This window comes from Siniperca chuatsi, linkage group LG19 (genome assembly GCF_020085105.1).
Source record: "Siniperca chuatsi isolate FFG_IHB_CAS linkage group LG19, ASM2008510v1, whole genome shotgun sequence".
NCBI classification, from domain to species: Eukaryota; Metazoa; Chordata; class Actinopteri; order Centrarchiformes; family Sinipercidae; genus Siniperca; species Siniperca chuatsi.
Genome location: NC_058060.1, coordinates 12,242,113 through 12,260,168, shown reverse-complemented (window position 1 = coordinate 12,260,168; position 18,056 = coordinate 12,242,113). Strand labels below are relative to the sequence as shown.

General features: G+C 39.1%; 1 protein-coding gene across 5 annotated transcripts in view; it reads right to left on the bottom strand.

Moving 5' to 3' along the window:
* LOC122866771 (golgin subfamily A member 6-like protein 22) overlaps positions 1-18,056 on the bottom strand; it is a 147,932-nt gene that overhangs the window by 5,142 nt on the left and 124,734 nt on the right. For 2 of the 5 annotated variants that reach the window (XR_006375805.1, XM_044176860.1), the window contains one exon: positions 6,358-6,592. The exons of 1 other annotated variant lie outside the window; for it this stretch is intronic. The gene's annotated coding sequence lies outside the window, so the exon portion shown is untranslated. Of the gene's footprint in view, positions 1-6,357; positions 6,593-17,656; positions 17,998-18,056 lie in introns of those variants that run through there. 2 more of the 5 variants (XM_044176861.1, XR_006375806.1) reach the window with 2 other exon arrangements.

Here is an 18,056-nt window from a genome sequence, read left to right as displayed (position 1 = left end):
CAATCACGCCATCTATCCTCTTATAACCACTAGATGGCAGTACAAGTCTGTGGTTTCACAATAGACAAATTGCCCGTTAATGGCTTTTATCAATGTACTTTGCCTTTTCTCATTCTATGTCAAAAAATTTTAAATGGAAAATAATTAAATGTAATGAAAATATCTTTAATCTTATTTTAATGCCATGAGCATCACTTACTTAGTTGCAGCATTTCAGATGGCATCGTGCATACACCGATCATTTTATTTCAAATCTTGTCAACAAAAGTGAGAAACACACTGACATATGTTTCATGTTTTGTTTTTTTATTTATAATATGGCTATTTGCATTGGCAGTTCAACACCACAATCAAAGATGTTACATTGAGATTATTTAAACCACAAAGATGATTTTAATGACAGTGTGTTTCAACATTTTTTCATTTAGCTTTACATTGCTGTTTCCAAACTGTTTGAATAGATTTTTGTCTCAAAAATAGGCATAAAAGATTGCAAAGTCACACACGTATGCTCTACACCATGCAGGGGAATATTGGTACATTCTGAAATGAATGGCATGTGTCAGCGATCCCAGATTAGAGCCGGAGATTGCAGACTATCATTCCTCACCAGTGCATTTACCCATAATTCCCCTCTGTCTCCAACATATCCAATGATTCTTCCTCTAGGAGACAAGGTGAGGCTGTACGAATCTCTGCCTCCAACTCTGGAATGAATTTAAAACCTCTCCTGAGTGAGTTTCTGTGTCTCTGTCCTGCAACTGTGTGTGTGTTGCATGCATGTGTGGTTTCTGATTATACCACAGCATGGGTGAAGGGAAGGAAAATACAGTGACAGCTTCATTTCCAAAGCTGAGTTCACATAAATGAGGGATTAAAGCAAGCAAGCAAGAGGGTTAAGGCTCACCTCTGCCTTCAATGACAGCTTTCCCTCCTTAAAATTACTCTCTTCCTCTCTCTTTCTGTCTCACCCCTCTTCCTGTCTCCAGCTATATTTTTGCCTCACTTTTTCATCCTCTTTTATTCTCTCATTCCCTGTTTAGGTTATCTGGTTTGTTTTGCTACTGCTCATTTTGCTGGCAGAGATAATACACGCATAAAAATTAAAAAACACGTACTGTACTGTTAGCTGCACACACATACACAAACACACAGTGATTTACACAATTGCAGGGAGCTGGGGTGTGCTCTACATCATGATGATGGGGACCAGGTTAGGGCAATGAAACTAGGGGTTAGGGCAAGGGTAGGGTGTGTGTGTGTTTGGGGTACATTAGGGAAATGAAAAGGGGTGGACCACTGATGGCTTCTGAGATGCAGACTTGTTAGAATAAAGGAATATAAAAAAGACAGGAGACAGAGCAGATGACAGGGTGGTTGATAAGATGAGTAGTGCAGTAATGAAAACGGTCCTCTGTACCCGAGATTACATGGGGAATAAGATTGGAGAGAGAGAGAGACTGAAGGGGGCATACTGTAGAAGGGGACATGGGTGAGCAGGGAGGGAAAGAATGGAGAAAGATGGAGACTCATTTATGATGAACCATGAGAGTCAGCTGGAACGGACATGGTACTGGTGTGAAAGGAAAAAATGAAGGAGGAGAAGAAGAAGAAGAAGAAGAAGAAGAAGAAGAAGAAGAAGAAAGAAGAAGAAGATGAAGAAGAAAAGAGGTATTGCAACTCAGGACGAAGCAGCCCTACTCTGAATGATAAGTGTCTCACGCGCTGCGGGTTATGGGAAGTTCACGCAAACAAATGACTCCCATTTGCTGGAGGCGAGGGACACAATTGAGAAAGAAGGGGCGAGAGAGAAAAGGAGGAAAAGAAGAGAGAGGAGAGAAGAAGGAGGGAGAGGTCTAAATACTAGAGCCATGATTTCAGATAACTCCATCTGCATTGAGGAAATGCTTACCTTTTTACCCCTCTAATGTTTTCACGGGTTTGCAGCGTAAACGAAACCACCTTCAATCCAAAGGATATTAGGAACCCTGTAGTGAAGTGCAGTAAAAGTCTGTGCTTGGTACCTTAAATTACAGGCCGCCTATGGACCTTGGTCAGTAACACTAAATGTATTACAAATTGTAGCATGTGGGTGGGCTATATTTTGCACCATAAGAGGTGGTATCAAACAGTTATAAGCGTGCATGAATACTGCCCTCATTTATACAATAAGCAGCATGGAATCAAAGTTAAGTATGGCTGGATACCTCTCTTTGAAAATGCCTTCAATGTAGTTGTTTTTAACCTTCTGACCCTCAGGCAAAGAGTCAGCAAGTTTTCATTCTACCCAAACAAGCAGCTGATTTTACTTCTTACTCCCACTTCTCTGGTTAAAGGTGTGTTTTTCAGTTAAATTAGATGCTTTAGTGTTTCGTTCTGATAAACTTCATACTCAAAGGGACCCCCTGCTTAAGAGCATTGAGTAGCAGACTCGATAGCTTCAATTTGACAGGAATGGATACAGTGGGTAATGCAGAGGTCTAACCCGTGACCTTCATTTTATGTCACATTTCTTTTTAGTAAATAAACAAGACTAAGAGTCTACAGCCATGCTAGCGGCTCTGTGAGGCTGTACTTAGGCGCAGCACACATGCTAATGACAATGTTAACATGTTGATGTTAAGCAGGTTTAATGTTTACCATGTTCTCCATCTCATTTTAGTGTGTTAGCATGATAACATTTGCTAAATTAGCACTAAACACAAAGTACAACTGAGGCGGATGGGAATGTCATTAGTTTTGTAGGTATTTGGTCATGAACCAAAATATTGGTCAAATTGAAATTTTGACCAGATAATGGAACTGAAAAGTGACAATGGCTATCCATCCAAGACATGTCACTAAAAAACCAAAAGTGTCAACCTTACTATATGGTTGCACTAGAGGACAAGTCAGGGAATCACCAGAGTCATTAGGAATCATCCTCTGAGAAACATGAATGTCTGTACATAATTTCATAGTAATTCATCCAATAGTTGTTAAGATATTTCAGTCTGGATCAAAGCGGTGACCCAGCTGCCGTCCATAGAGCCATGTCGCTAGCATGGCAAAATCTATGTGGGAATATGCTTTTGACCATTTTCATGTTCAGCAATCAGGGAGAAATCCATCACAGAAGAGGCAGAGAGGGCAATTTCTCCAGTGACAGTCACATCAATAGTCCATAATGTGATAATGCACTCACAAGACATGTTGTGTCTTGAGTAATTGGTGACCCTCACTTTTTCTCAACTGGAAAAGCTTGCTCCCTTGCTCTTTCTATCTTCATCGTTCCCTCCACCCACTCGTACAGTATAACTCAAGAGCTGGATGTAATAAGTTCAAGAACATTCTCTGGGGGTTTTCAAGAGGCATTTTGGGAAATGTAGGAAGTTGCCAACAGAATTAGACATAAATGAAACAAGTTGAAGAACAGTGGTTGTACGCAAAAAAAAAGGAAATTACCAAACACCATTACAAAATCCTGTCTAAAATATATGAGTATATAAAAATGCGTAGGATTATCTTGGGGTAGATTTGCCAATTGCTTCAGCAGAGGTGGCAACTGGTCAGCATTAGCATGCTAAGGGAAAATTATCAGCGTGAATCAGGGCATTTCTGAGTAAATTAAGTTAAATCATGAAACAGAAAAAAGATCTAAATGCACCCAAGGAAGATCAGTAGAATTAGACAATAGCCCTTTTTATCTCCAGTTCACAAGACTGTTGGGTCTCGATTTTGAATTTTATCATCAGAAACAAACCAAGTGTAAATAATTTGTCTTTCATAGCAGAGGCAAGGCGTTTCACTTCTAAAATAGCTCCGGATATAATTATTTTACCCTGAAATTAAAACTGAGCTCACTGTAAAAGGTACAAAGGAATTCACTGTTAGCGTGTAATTAATTTTATATTACTATTTACCTTTACATCAGTTAATTATGATCTCTATAGATGTGTGCGCTTCACACATACACACTAACACACGCCAGACACACACTACATCACTATGTACAGAGAAACAGTGGTGGTAAAAAGTGTGAATTTTACACACATGACTTCCTGTCCTAATCAAGGGCTTTCTCAACTCCTATCTGAAAGACACACATGACTGACTCCTTCACCGAATACCTACACACCGTGGATGTGTGTGATGAGACAGTGAGTGTGTGTGTGCTTGCAGAAGCTCACCAACCCGGCAGTGGAGTGGTAAAGGATATTAGGCCGCAATTGCAAAAAGATTGCAAAAAGTGACATCCTTAATAGAGAAAGATTACTGTGTGCAACATCACTTTGATTTGAGCTGCATACATTTTCCTCACACAGACAGGCTTCTGGACAGCTCTGCACTCTGAGCTCTCAAGAATGGATGCTTTAGCCTTTGTGTTTGTGTGTGCAAATGCAAATGTATGTTAACATGAATGTATATATATATATGTATATACATATATATTTGAAAGCAAGAGAGTGAGTCACAAATGTCCTTTTCAACAATCATTTTTGATGGATGCATTTGTTACACCTGTCAGTTTTTTAGAGAATATACTCAAGTGATTCAGGTTTTTTTTTCATTGGTCAAAAAAGCTAATTTGAAAATAATAACTGTCCGCTAATCCACACTGACACAACATGTAAAATTAGCTTTTTAAAGCCTCATTGGCATTTTGGTCAAACAGAATGGACATGTGAATTGGGGAAACAGTGAGTGCTGGATGTTGTTTTCACCACAGTTGGTTCAGCAATAAATATGTCAACCATGTTATTAAGTACATATAGCATGAAATGACACTTAAGTAGCTGTTTTGACAAGTAAATAGACTTCAACCTTGTTGCTGCATGGTAGAAATACATGCTATGAATATGTCCAGTTTCAGGCAAGGTATAGGTATAGGTATATAAATTTGGATACAAATAGAACTTCTGGTAATGATTCCCCATTGTTTGTTTTTTTTTTTTTTACATCAAATCAAACCATGATGAAATGGAATTCTCAGTAAGAAGAAAGTTGCGTTACCCTTGTAAATAGTCCAATAGTTTTGATTTCCTTTCATGCCTTAAAATAAACACTGTATCAATCTTGTGTGGTACAGAATGTAGAATTTGTCAGAAGGCAACCCTATAGGCCAAATCATTTGGTTAATTAGAAAACACTTCCTAGAAGGTTTACCTCTCATTTCCACATCATTAAAATAACAATCTCCATCACAACAGCCTTCAATACAGCTTGTGTTAAGTACAGTATCAAATCTGGGATTGTGCCAGGAGAAGAGATGTCAAAATAAAAGTCCCACGCCTCAGGTCAAAATATTCTCAAATCCCTGCGGTGGACTATCAGTATCAATCAGAAATAAAGTTTGTTAGTGCAGAGCCTAGAATCTGAGCAGGACAAAAGCACCAGGGAGGTCCTTTATTTAGCTAATTCTGCTCTATTTGAGATGTACATATTTCTACAGTGCTTTGATAAGGCCTTGGGGACATGCATGTTTTAATTAGACCTGAGCAGCCTGGTTGAACAGTTCATAGAAAACTTTGAACATTTTTGCTGAAAGCTTCTCTCTCTTTGTGACAGGCAATGTGTAATTAGCGGCATATGTGCATTTGCATATATGCACCCTATGACATGTTGCATCTTATTTGAATAAGTAGACATGCCTCAATGTGATATCCCTGAAGTGAATACATGAATATGAGCCACTAATTATACCAATCTTGCAAATGATCTATTTAAATATTAATATCTTTTCACTTTGCATTGTTTGCTGGGAGCTTTTTTAGTCAGAGAGCTGTGCGTGTTTGTTTGTGTCAGTTCCATCTCGGCTGCGGTGGGTATTGTCCTCTGTGCGTAAAGACTGTACGTGTGTCTCTGCATGTTGTTTCAAGTGTGAATGCATGTCCTGTCTGGATGCGTGTGTTACATGGTCTCCAGTGGAGACAGACGACACGTGATTCTCATTTTTACAAAGACAATCAGTGAGGGCACTGTGTATGACAAGCTATGGAACAGGAAAAGAAACATTTTGTGATTCAAGCTCAAACCTTATGTAAGTGTGCAGCATCCACCTGGCAAACAAATTGCCATGTTTTCTTTCTGGAAACTAGATCATTGTTATAATTGTGAGCTGTTGTCTTGTTATCCGGTCATTCCTTGTTATTCCACGGAGCACAAATGAAAATGTAGTTATTTGGCATGTTGTAATAATGAATTAAGCATTCCCCTTTGAAAATGTTCAGCATATGTAACACGCTTAGGGATGCTCTCCAAAAACTGTTATTCAAACATGTTCTGGTTGATGATGCCAACAGTGTCTGACTTGAGTATTTCAGTAAATTGTTATGGTATACCGGGGCTGGACCCAAAAGCACGACTAGGACAGTGGAATTGAAGTAGTAGGTTCCGTTTATTAATAGGAAACACAATGAGGAACCAGGAGTGTGGAGGTAATGCTGGAAGCTGGTAGACTGGAGGCACACAAGGCTGGGGAGAGCAGGCAGGCTGAGGCAGGAACAGCGGTCTGAGGTGGAGCAGAGGAGAGCTGGGGTGAGGTCCTCCTGGAAAGCCAGTGGACAACTTGCATGCAGGTGACACGAGCGAACCACTAAGGTAAAGGGGTGATCTGGCGAAGATCGGTGAGAAGATAGAGGTAGATATAGTGTCAGGTGTGATTGTGGATGGAGAGCAGGTGAGCCACAGAAGATGGGTAGCAGGTGTGTCAGTTGCTGATTGGCAGTTCCTCGGAGGCTGCGCCCCACAGCACACACACACACACACACACACACACACACACACACACACACACACACACACACACACACACACACACATACACACAGGAGGAGAACCAGCAGAGGACAAACAGACAGAAACACTAGGAATGGCACAGCCGTACCATGACAGTAAATAATATATTCACACTCACAATATCTAATGATTGTGATATGTCCACTGCATAGCACCAAACTACAAGGCAAACAACTCCATAAATGCAAAACTGTATCATATTTGCAGCAGTTGAAAGTGCAAAAAAGTCTGAATTGCAGCTTACACTCATAAATACAGTAAGATGCTGCAAAGGGGGAATTGCTTTTAGTGTCATAGTAGTTTTTATGAAAACAAATTATACTTGCAAACAGTTTTTCAAACTTATTTAACCACTTGCAAGACCAGATGGGAGTGGTTTACCACAAAGAATAAAAATGAATAAAAATAATAAAATAAATGAATACAAATTCATTCAGGAAATATCTAAAAGCTCATTGTAAGTTACCTTACACTATTTAAACTGTCCAGGTGAACCAAATCCATCTTGTACCGGATATCTAACTTACTTAGATCAGCAGTACAAATAACAAATGTAAATCATGTATAATGTCTAACCAAATGGACAACAGTAATACTTTGCTAGTGCAACAGCACAACAAAGGAGCTAAATCACCACATTTGGGCAGTTGAGATAGTGAGTGAAATGAGCAGTATGTGACTCATTTTCAAACCTTTCAGTGAAGTCCTTGAAAAAAAAAGCTTTATCAGATGTTGTGCACCACTGGGTTTGAATGTTTTGGGTATAGTCACATTGAACATTTGTGACACATGGCAGTTATAGAGAATAACAGGAGGGACATTTTGATGCAGTTACACTGGAGAAAGTGTGTAAAAATTTAATGATTTTATCATAAACTATCATAAAGATTGTAACTATAAAAGCTGTTTGTTACATTTCCAATGCATTTCTGTTCAGTCACATTCAGTCAGATAGTATGCTTTATTTTTTGTTGTACTTTACACTGATATTGTTTCCCATGTTTTATGTATTTGGGGTCAAGCCAACTGCATGACAAGAATGTATGGTAAAAATCTAATTTTCTTTTTATTCTGAACTTAAGCGTTGACTTTTTTTTTTTTTACAGACAGGCGATATGTAATTGCACTCATCTTTTGATTCTCTACATTGATGTTTGCTGCTAAGTGTGCTGGACAATGAAAAGCCTCTGGACAAAGCGAAGCTAGGCTGATGAACACTACTCAGCCTTAATTGCATGCTAGTTTTGATGTAAGGCAATCATGAGGTCATCTGTTTGAAATGAATAGGTTTGTTTGATCCATCTTTGTGTGAGTGCGTGCACGTGGGTGTTTGAATGTCTTATCATCAGCTACCTGGTGCGATTAAGTCAGGCATAAGGATCCCGGGAAAGCAAAATGTCTTTTTTTGTATGCATGTGTAAACAGACATAAGCGTGGTCTGTCTAAGTCTGCACTGTGTGGCTGTAAGAGTCAATCAATCAACAACACAAACTACAGGACACTACTGCCTTCAAACTCATTAAAATGTGCATGGCATAACAGAGAGAAACATACCCTTCGCAAATTAAGTTGTGTGTCCTAATTGTTTTCGTGTTTGTGGGCCTTTCAACAACTTCAGAAGGCATTTGTTGTTGCTTGATGTATGCTTGCTGTGCCTCAGGCAATGTTTTTTATGACCATTATTATTAAAATGAGCTAGAAATGTGTTTTGAAAGTCCTAAATCATTGAGCATGAATGGCTACCCTTGGCGTTTATAAATGACTTTCCACACAAGCAAACCTCCGCCTGCATGGCTTACTCCATTGAGCTCATTTGGGTATTTGAGTTCTGTCAAAAGAATTTGTGTCAGTTGTCCATTGTCATGACGAGTGGCATTAGAAAGTTTGACAAGATTTTTCACTACTGTTTTTGACTTTTTGAGTGATAAACAGTGTTGTATTGGTAAATAGAAAAGGGGATAAAAAATTATCTCTAGTTGTTGATTAGCAGGTGGAAAACTGAATTGGGTCTATATGTTTCAGATAAAATGTTAATACAGTGGCTTTACAGTGGCTGGTTTGTACTATAGAATCTATAGAAAGACAGATGAATACATCACTACGTAGCCATTTATTAAAACTGTCCCTAATATACACAGTGTTATAACATGGGCTGCAACTAACAATTGTTTTCATTATCGATTATTTTCTCAATTAATCGATCAACGGCTTAGTCTATAAGCTGGACAAAAATAATGAAAAATGCCCATCACAATGTCCCAAAGCCGGAGGTTACATATTCAAATAGGTTGTTTAGTTCAACCAATAGGCTACAACCAACCAAGATAATCAGTTTACTATCCTAGCAGACTATAAAAATAACAAATATTTACATTTAAGAAGCTGCAACCAGTGAATTTTTGGCATTTTTGCTTAAAGGTCTAGTGTGCAACATTTAAGAGGAACTATTGGCAGAAATGGAATATAATATTTATAAGTATGTTTTCATTAGTGTATAATCACCTGAAAATAAGAATCGTTGTTATTATTACCTTAGAATGAGCCGTTTTTTTAAACTGCGGAGGCTGCCATATTGCACTGCCATGTTTCTACAGTTGCCCAGAACGGACAAACCAAACACTGGCTCTAGATAGCGCCTTTCGCATTTTTCTTTGAAGGGGAGGGTGAGGCAAGCGGTATTCAACAGTTGCAAACTGCAATTTCACCACTAGATGCCACTAAATCCTACACACTGGTCCTTTAAAGAATGACTTGTTGCCTTCTAATTTTCTGTTGATCAGCTAATCAGTTAATTGACTAATCGTTTAAGCTCTAGTTATAACGACTCAATCTTAGTGCTGTAGAAAGTGTACAAATGTATATATCACTGTTTGCATTAATGTGTGCATTTACACTTTTTTCACAATACATTAGTTTTATAGAGAATTAAATGTAAATAACATTTGTATCTATTGTTATATCATTTGTCTAGTTTAGTAAAACTTCAACAGCCCATGCACTGTAATGCAGATAATGAATTTACAATTGTACAAATATTACCACTTCAGATAAATTCTACATTAGAAAGATAAAGTAACTTGACTAAAAAACGGCTCCAGTGGGAGTTAAAGTCAGAAGATTATAACCCTCCTCCACCACAGTGGCTAAAACAGAACTAGTTTCTATCTCTGTTGATAAGATTTGGTTTGTAGATATTTCTATATTGGCGTGTAAAACATTCTGCTTACACTCAGACAGAAGCTCCACACACGTACACACACACACACACACACACACAGACACATACAAATGCACACATACAAGCTCGCACTCCATGTCTCATCTTGTGTCCAGACACACTCACTCACACACACACACACACACACACACACACACACACACACACACACACACACACACACACAGAGAGAGAGACCACATCTTGATTAGGTTTTCATAAAGTCTGGGACTATGCTGAGTCTGTAATTGACTTTGACAGCAGAAGCCTCCATGTCCTATGGCTATGTTAAACGAACAATTTACATCTTCATTTCAAATTCTACATGGATAAAAAGCTATTAATTACATTAGTCTGCGAAGAGTCATTCTAGCTGTGTAGAATGTGTGTGTATCTATGTCTGTGTGTATCTACCATCCTTACACATATACACTTTTTCTCATTTGTATATTAAGTCTTGCGGCCAAACAATGCCCAGTAAGTGCTTCTCTGGAGATGAGTTTATGAGTGTGGAAATGACTTTTACATGTATTGCTTTGCAAAGCAAACACACCGGCTACTCCTATATGAGCATTTTATGGACAGGGGAACATTTATTAAATCTATTGACTTGGCAGTGGTTGCAGAGGTGTTGACCCTTACACTACTTCCCGTTCATTGCTTGTAATGATGTTAGTTAGGAGTTTCAGAATATTTTACTGTGGCTTGTAAAATACAATCGCTATATAAAGAAATTTCACCTGGTCACAAGATTCCAGTTTAGAGGCTGTTGCTTAAAGAAACGGCAGGAGCAGATATATAGATAGATAGATATGAAAGAGACAGAAAGACAAAGGGAGATCAGCCCAATCAAAGAGGAAAAAAAGCATTCATAACCAAAAAGGGGTGAGGAAAGTGTTTTTGCATGACGATCAAGCAACTTTTCTCTCTTAGAGTGCTTCCTGTCAGCTTCAAAGAGCGCTTTAAGAGGCTGGGAAAGTGGCTCTCTGAACAGCAGCGAGAACAGAAGCATCTCAGCCATCATCTCCGAGCCATCTGCGTGATGGGGGGAACAACACAGACCCCTGTGTTTGCTTTGGAGATAGAACGATCAAAGAACAACACTAACCATATAATGAAGGGAGAGATGGACCTTATATGAAGTGGAGAGAGAGAGAGAGAGAGAAATACAGTAAAATGGAGAGAGAGAGAGAACGAGAGAGAGAGAGAGAGGTGTAGACAAAATCAAACTGCAAATGCAACAATCTTTTTAGAAGAGAGAGAGAGGTGTGCAGGGGGGATATGATGTGGTGAAAAAGTGCGAGCCATCTCGTCGCATGCAGACTGCCTGCGCTGAATGAGAAAGCTAAAAGGTAATTTCACGGATAAAGAGGAGGCCTAATGCATAGAGGTAATGTAGCAGGGGATGGAACAAAGGCAAACTTTCATCTCTTTAAGCTTGGATGGAGAGAGAGTGAGAAAAAGCGAGAGAGAAAGCTTTGATGCTTTGAAAATGATAATAACAATCTCAAAGTCAGCCTCAGAAGAGAATGTGCCCCCCTCACTGTGCCCCATCCCCTCCTCTTCTGCCCCCTACCACTTAATACAACTGCACAATGACTGTCTAGGACAAGGTGGGCTGTGGATGTGTGTGTGTGTGTGTGTGGGGGGATTGTGACACTTAGGGCCCCCCAAATTACTCATGGAACAAACACAAAGATGATGAGAATAAAGAGACTCATTATATCTGAGATTAGATGACTTTTGTGGACACACCAAAGAATGAATTTATGTAAAGATGATATTTCACATAGGTAGTATATAAAGCTATATTGAAATATGAATTTCGATAAAAGATTCATGGATTGCAGGCAGCTTCTCATTCTCTTTCACTCTGCCTCTGCTCTATATTAAAATGAAGGACTGAAGCTGTTTTAGTCACAAAGCTTTTTATTTTTATTTTTTATCTCTGTTGTCTCTACAGAAAAAGCCCATTTTGTTTTCAGAGCTTCCTTAATGCACATCGCCAGTAGAAATTATGGGCATTACATCCCATCTGCCTTCAAAATGTTGTAGGTGCATGAAATGCAGAGCTATCACTGAAGTGGGAGTAGCTGTTGTCTTTCAAGTCTAAGAAAGTACAGCGTATAATGGTGCTTAGACATTTGAAATGCCATGTTTAACTGCACAACATTTTACCATAGGTTAATGAAATACAATAATGCCTGCCTAAAATAATATGGTTGTAGGTATATTTTGAAGCATGATTCAGAAGGATGAAAACAAGAGGATGGTGGAGGGTAAATACATGAATATAAAGTAAATCTACATCTTTTTTTGTGGGTATTTTCTGGAAGTATAATCATTTATTTTGCCACCTGCAATATACAGTTTATCCAGCTCTCCCTGACAGCCTAACCATTTTTCGCAAAGCAATAATGACTTCTAAATCCAGCTGTATATTCTGTTAAAGAGCAGTGAAGCAGTTCAAAAGAAGGCTTTCTCTCAAAATAAGAAGCTTAAAATCATCTGCGTCATTATGGCCCAAATTCCCCAATTATGCAGAGAGGTATAGACCATTTTGATCGCCTTTTATTGTCTTTAAATTGAACAGATGATGCATTTAACTGCGTCAAACTGTCTGAGTGCTTGAGCTCACGATCTCTGACCCTCCTGTGCTGGGGGGGACAAACCATTAGCTGACTATGCTCAGACACTTTGTGTGTGTGTGTGTGTGTGTGTGTGTGTGTGTGTGTGTGTCCATCAAGCGGATCACCTCCCCCACTTTTCTTTCATGGAAAACACAATTTAACACCCAATTTTCAATTATTCAAACCATTTACTTCGAATACAATCTGACCCACAAACGTTATCACACATGTCTAGAGTGTGGATCTTGGATGGATTTAACTTGCTAAATGTACAATATTAATACGTTTTACTAAATAAGTATGTATTGTCAAAAACAGATATAATTCAAGTGCTAGTTCAGAATCTTAAGCGATCAAAACATTCATTCCTTGACCATACTGAAATTGTCCATTATTTCTGCTTTGTTCCAAGGTGTGGCCTCTTGTTGATGGAGAGAATTTGAGCTCTGATCACAGATTGAATTCCAGCATGAAATGTCCTTGTGTCTTACCTCATTGGTTATTCTGTCCTGGTTAGTGCCAATTGCACACAGAGAAAAGACCTTTTTTATCCTTCCTCCCTCATTTCATTTTTCTCTCCTGACCCCTCAGAGTATCACCAGACCTCAAAATTGCATTGAATATATAAATGCTAATGCTAATAACTGCTAGCAGGAGCAGATAATGTCCTTGACTGGTACAAGAAAAGATCCTTTTCTCTTACATGACTCACTGCTTCTGAATAACATTAGAAGAGTTCACATCCCAAGCTCTTATTTCTCTCCAATTCTTTCTCCTTCTCTTTTCTTAATTTACTTGACTCCCCCCTCAACTTTAGCCTTCTTGTAGCAGAAAAAAAATCCAGCTGAAGTGTAAAATATTAATTCATTTATCTGCGCGATAAGATCTTGCTGCCTCGCTCGAAATTCCAATGACATCCATTTGCCATTAAGTCAACGCAACACACAAGCAATGAGGCCTCTGGAGCTTGTCTGTCTTTGCAGCCCCCTCCATATCGTGGCTCCGTTTTTATGCCTCTGGAAGCTTTTCATGGTAGGAATTAAACTATAATACTTGTTTCAGCGGCATGCATCTTAATGGCCGCAGCAAAGCTGTCATTTAAGAGACATGAGGAAACAGCTGCAGCGAACAAAATGGCCTCTCGTGGAAACACCCAGGATGTCTTTGGGACTTTTTATTGTCTCTCTAAAGATGGAGATCATCCCGATACCAAAATCCCTGCAGTTCTGGAATGAATGTTCAACTTGTTATTGTGCATTCTGATTGGTCTATGTTTAAGAGTGTCCAGTGGGGTCCAAAAAGCCTCTTAGGACTTCCCAGTAGGGCCTGTCAGTAACAATAGAGGAATTAAAGGACCCTGCACTGGCAAAAAGCCCCATGACATGAATAAGAAGCCAAATATTCCATTGTTTCATATAGGAACTTGCTTCTCTTTGAAGATGGATGTGAAGAGAGCTGCGCAGCAGAATTTGCCCTTGCCTCAGTTTCTTAAAAATGAATTATTTTTCGTCTGGCAGGCAAGCTCTCCGGAGGTGAGAGGCTGCGTCTTAACATGAGCAGGTATCAGTCTTAAAACTGCTCAAAGTAATTGTAGCTTTGAAGTCACACACATCACAGATGGCACAGTCAATATTGCACCAACTTGTCTGGGTACTTTCCTCCCAACTCTGCTGTACTTCTCCTTTTCTCCTTTTCTTGTGACGAAAAATACATTATTTGTCACAAACTTTTTATTAAAAGGGGCCAACCATCAATCAGTCCTGCAATCACTCATGCAATCACATTAATCATTCTTCTCTGCCTTATTTGCATCATTTGGTATAAGAATGTTGAGACCCCAAGTGAAATGTACTTCACAGCTACATCTGGTTCTGCATATTCTTTTGACAGAATACTACTCAAATCATGTCAGCAATATTCAGTAAGAGCAATAGTCACTGATAACTGCCATTAGATTTCTCAAAGTTTCAAACAGAGTAACTTTTCAAGGCTATTTTTCTTTTCTCATCTACTTTACTGAGGCTAACAACTGGGTTTCTTTGTGGATAAAAGGAGTTAAAGTAGCTGATCATCTAGCACTAAGCAGCAGGGTTAAAGCTGAAGCTTAACGGCTTTATGTGTGATACTGTACTTTAGGAATGACAACAATTGCTGGTAGTCTGAGTCTTTAGTCTGAATCTATGTGCAACTAGTTGTATTTTGTAGAAAATAAACTTTGACATGATCAATGCTGGTACTGACCACATCCTTTTAAATAAATAAATACAAACAGACATAATGCAATGCCAGGATAAGTGAGTTGTTAAAGTAGTTCATTGTTACAGGAAGCAAGGGTTTATGGAAAACATGGCCTTTACTACATACAGCCAGCATGGCGCAAACAACCACAACCGATTGTAAAATACCACAAAGAAATCCTGATAAGCACCAAACAGTAAAATAGCCACAGGTAGCCACAAACACTTAATCACAACCAACCACACAAAATACTGCAAATGAGCACAACTTAGCTCAACAACAACAAGGTTTTAAGGGAAGCAGTACCAGGCATCAATCCATCTGTGGCCATGTAATGAGAAGATGAAACAGATGAATCATGGAGACACAGGAGTTCTTGGGTCTCCACAGGTATAATGCTGTAAATCATTACCACCGTTCAGAGTCCCTGCTTGAAGAGGTATTGTTTTGAAATCCCTGCCTTGCTATCTGATCTTCTCAGAGACAAAATTTATCTGCAGAGTATGCCATAGAGAGAGAGAAAGAGAGAGTAAGGCAGGCACTGCCAGCACAGAGAGAGAAATGAGGAACATAAGGCCACAAACAGAGAAACAGCATTGAGATGGAGAAAAAGACATCACAGGAAGACAGCGATAGCGAGCAAAGTCTTTAGGCCAAGCTTGAGAGGTTGCACACGTTTCCTGCCTTGATTAATAAAGTCTGGTTGGGGCTCAGGTCAGCTCACTGCTCATCCAGCACCGCTCCAGCCTCACACACTCTCACAAACACACACTCATACACGTTCGGTGCCGTCTGCCAGCATTCCCGTGTTGACTGACGTGGCCTAACCCCTTTTAATTGTCTTTGAGCAGAAGCTGTGCCAAAGACTGAATCTGTTAAAAATACAGAATCAGTTATTATACGTCTGTGACCGTTTATGTGTTTGCATACAGTATGTGTACTGCCAAATTCTATACATTTGATATGCTTGCATTCTGAATTTTTCTGTAGAAGTGTACAGGTGGTAGAAGTGTGTGTGCATGTGTGTCTCCTAGCCATGCAGCCAAACCAATGATAATACAATAATGAGGTCATATCAGTATTCATCTCGCAGGCTGGAACAGGGTGGAGTGTTGATAGAAATGATATTAGGCCATCCAAGATTAAGCACATTTACTCAAATACATACTCAGGTACTTTCCGCCTAACCATTGATAATGGGTCCATTCGTCCACTGCATAATGGGGCTCCTATTACAAACTGCATTTAAAAGAATCAAATAAAACATGTAATTTTGATCAAAAAGTAAGAAACACTCACCAAAATGCATCATTAGGGCAGCCCTTGCCTACAGTTTAAGACATTAAGGGCGTTTAGCCATAAGGAGTGGTGAGCATAATGGGTTGGGTGTGGGTTCATCGGGTTGTCTGCTAACATTTTTATTGCCTTTTTGCTCCATACTTTACCCATTAAAGAGTTGGAAATGTACAAAAATTGTGTGCCAATTTGTCAGTTATTTGCCCGCTAAATGTCGAAGCACTTTGCTGTCATTTTGGGTGATCAATGCTTAATGAATTAGTCTGTTTTTCACCTCCGTTAAAGGCAGACGTGCTTAGCACCTTCCCAATCCCTTTGAGACCCTGTCTGATGGAAGCCTTCCACCCCTAATTTATGAAAAGTGAGGAGCTAAGCAGTTCAAGCGCCTAGAAGTGCTAGCTTTTTGGTAAATAGCTTTTTGTGAATTCACTTGAGTCCAAAACGGAACTCAACCTCAACTTTCATTAAACGGAGGATGAAAGAATGTCTTGAGAAGTGGTGGAATTAAAGGAGAAACAGAGACAGCGAGACCAGGGGATGAATGGCAAGAGCTCAAAGCAATGTTTACATGATGGGAATGAGTGTCCTAATGCAGTGGTGATTGCAGAGTGTTTCCAGTGATTCCATTTAGCCTATTGAATTAGCCAGAGCTGGAGTCAGCGCACTGGCCCCGGCGCTCCAGAAACAGACACCCAGGCATCAAAATCCAATTAAATACATTTGTTAAATAATGTAATGATTGCCTAAGCATACTTTTCAGTTGGACTCCATTCATTTTGAGCCATAAAAATGCCATTGTTTTCTGAGCTTTGGGAAAGGTTATGCAGATTGATGGAATTAATTGTCTAGCAGCCGAAAAATGTCATTAGAACACTTAGATAGCCACAATGGCCCATTTATATCCCCAGTCTGTTAGCGGCCAGGCATTTTAATTTGCAACTTGACATGATAATGTGGCTGGTCCCCAGCTCACAGACACAAATATTACTCACATTGATTAAAAGGGACCATTTCTTCCTCCTTCTCAATAGCTGGACATGCAGAATCCATACACTGTTAACTTTATCTGGCTAACATTTAGCTTGCCATGACTTTTATCGCTTCTATTTTAATGTAGAATGTAATATGAATCTGTAATATGTAGATTCAAAATCATGCAGTCATGCGCATAACTGGACATTAGTATTAATGGTTATGATAAAATTGGCAATGTCCTCAAATATTTGATCAAACTTGAGAACAACTATGTGTAAAATGTGACTATGGGCCACAAAGTACATTTTTAAACAACAAATGTAACACATAAAAGCAGACTTTTCAGCAAAGAAACAATATGCCAACATATTCACTCAAAATGTTTACTTCAAGCATCTTGTCAAAAGTCCCTGGATATGCCCTAAAATTTTAAATTAAAAAATGTAACTTTAAATATAGAGTAAGGTAAAACAGCATTTTATAGAGTAAAATTACTCTAAAATATTATCCATTTAATAGATTCAAAAGACCTTTTTGTGCCTCATATTAGTTTTTCTTTAATCATGTAATGCAAAAGTTTTATGGGGAACACTGTTTTGCATGGGGTATCTTTGCAGTCATTGCCAGTTATATTAACTGTAGTATTTAACGTGAAGAAATCCTAACACCAGCTTCAGGGAGACAAACAGTACGTCTGCGGATATACAGATCAGACTGCAAACATCTCTCCAGAGGTCACCGACTTGGCTTGAGACTGAATTAGACATGGATGGAGAACTCTCCTGCATTATGAGCGGGGGAATAAGGCCACGTTTCCATGGTAACATATTCCAGGGTGTGAGAGGATTGGATCATTAAACCTGACTGGAGATTTCAAGGTCAAAGGTCAGAGGCGCCGCAGTCCAACAGGAGCAGCTTGTGAA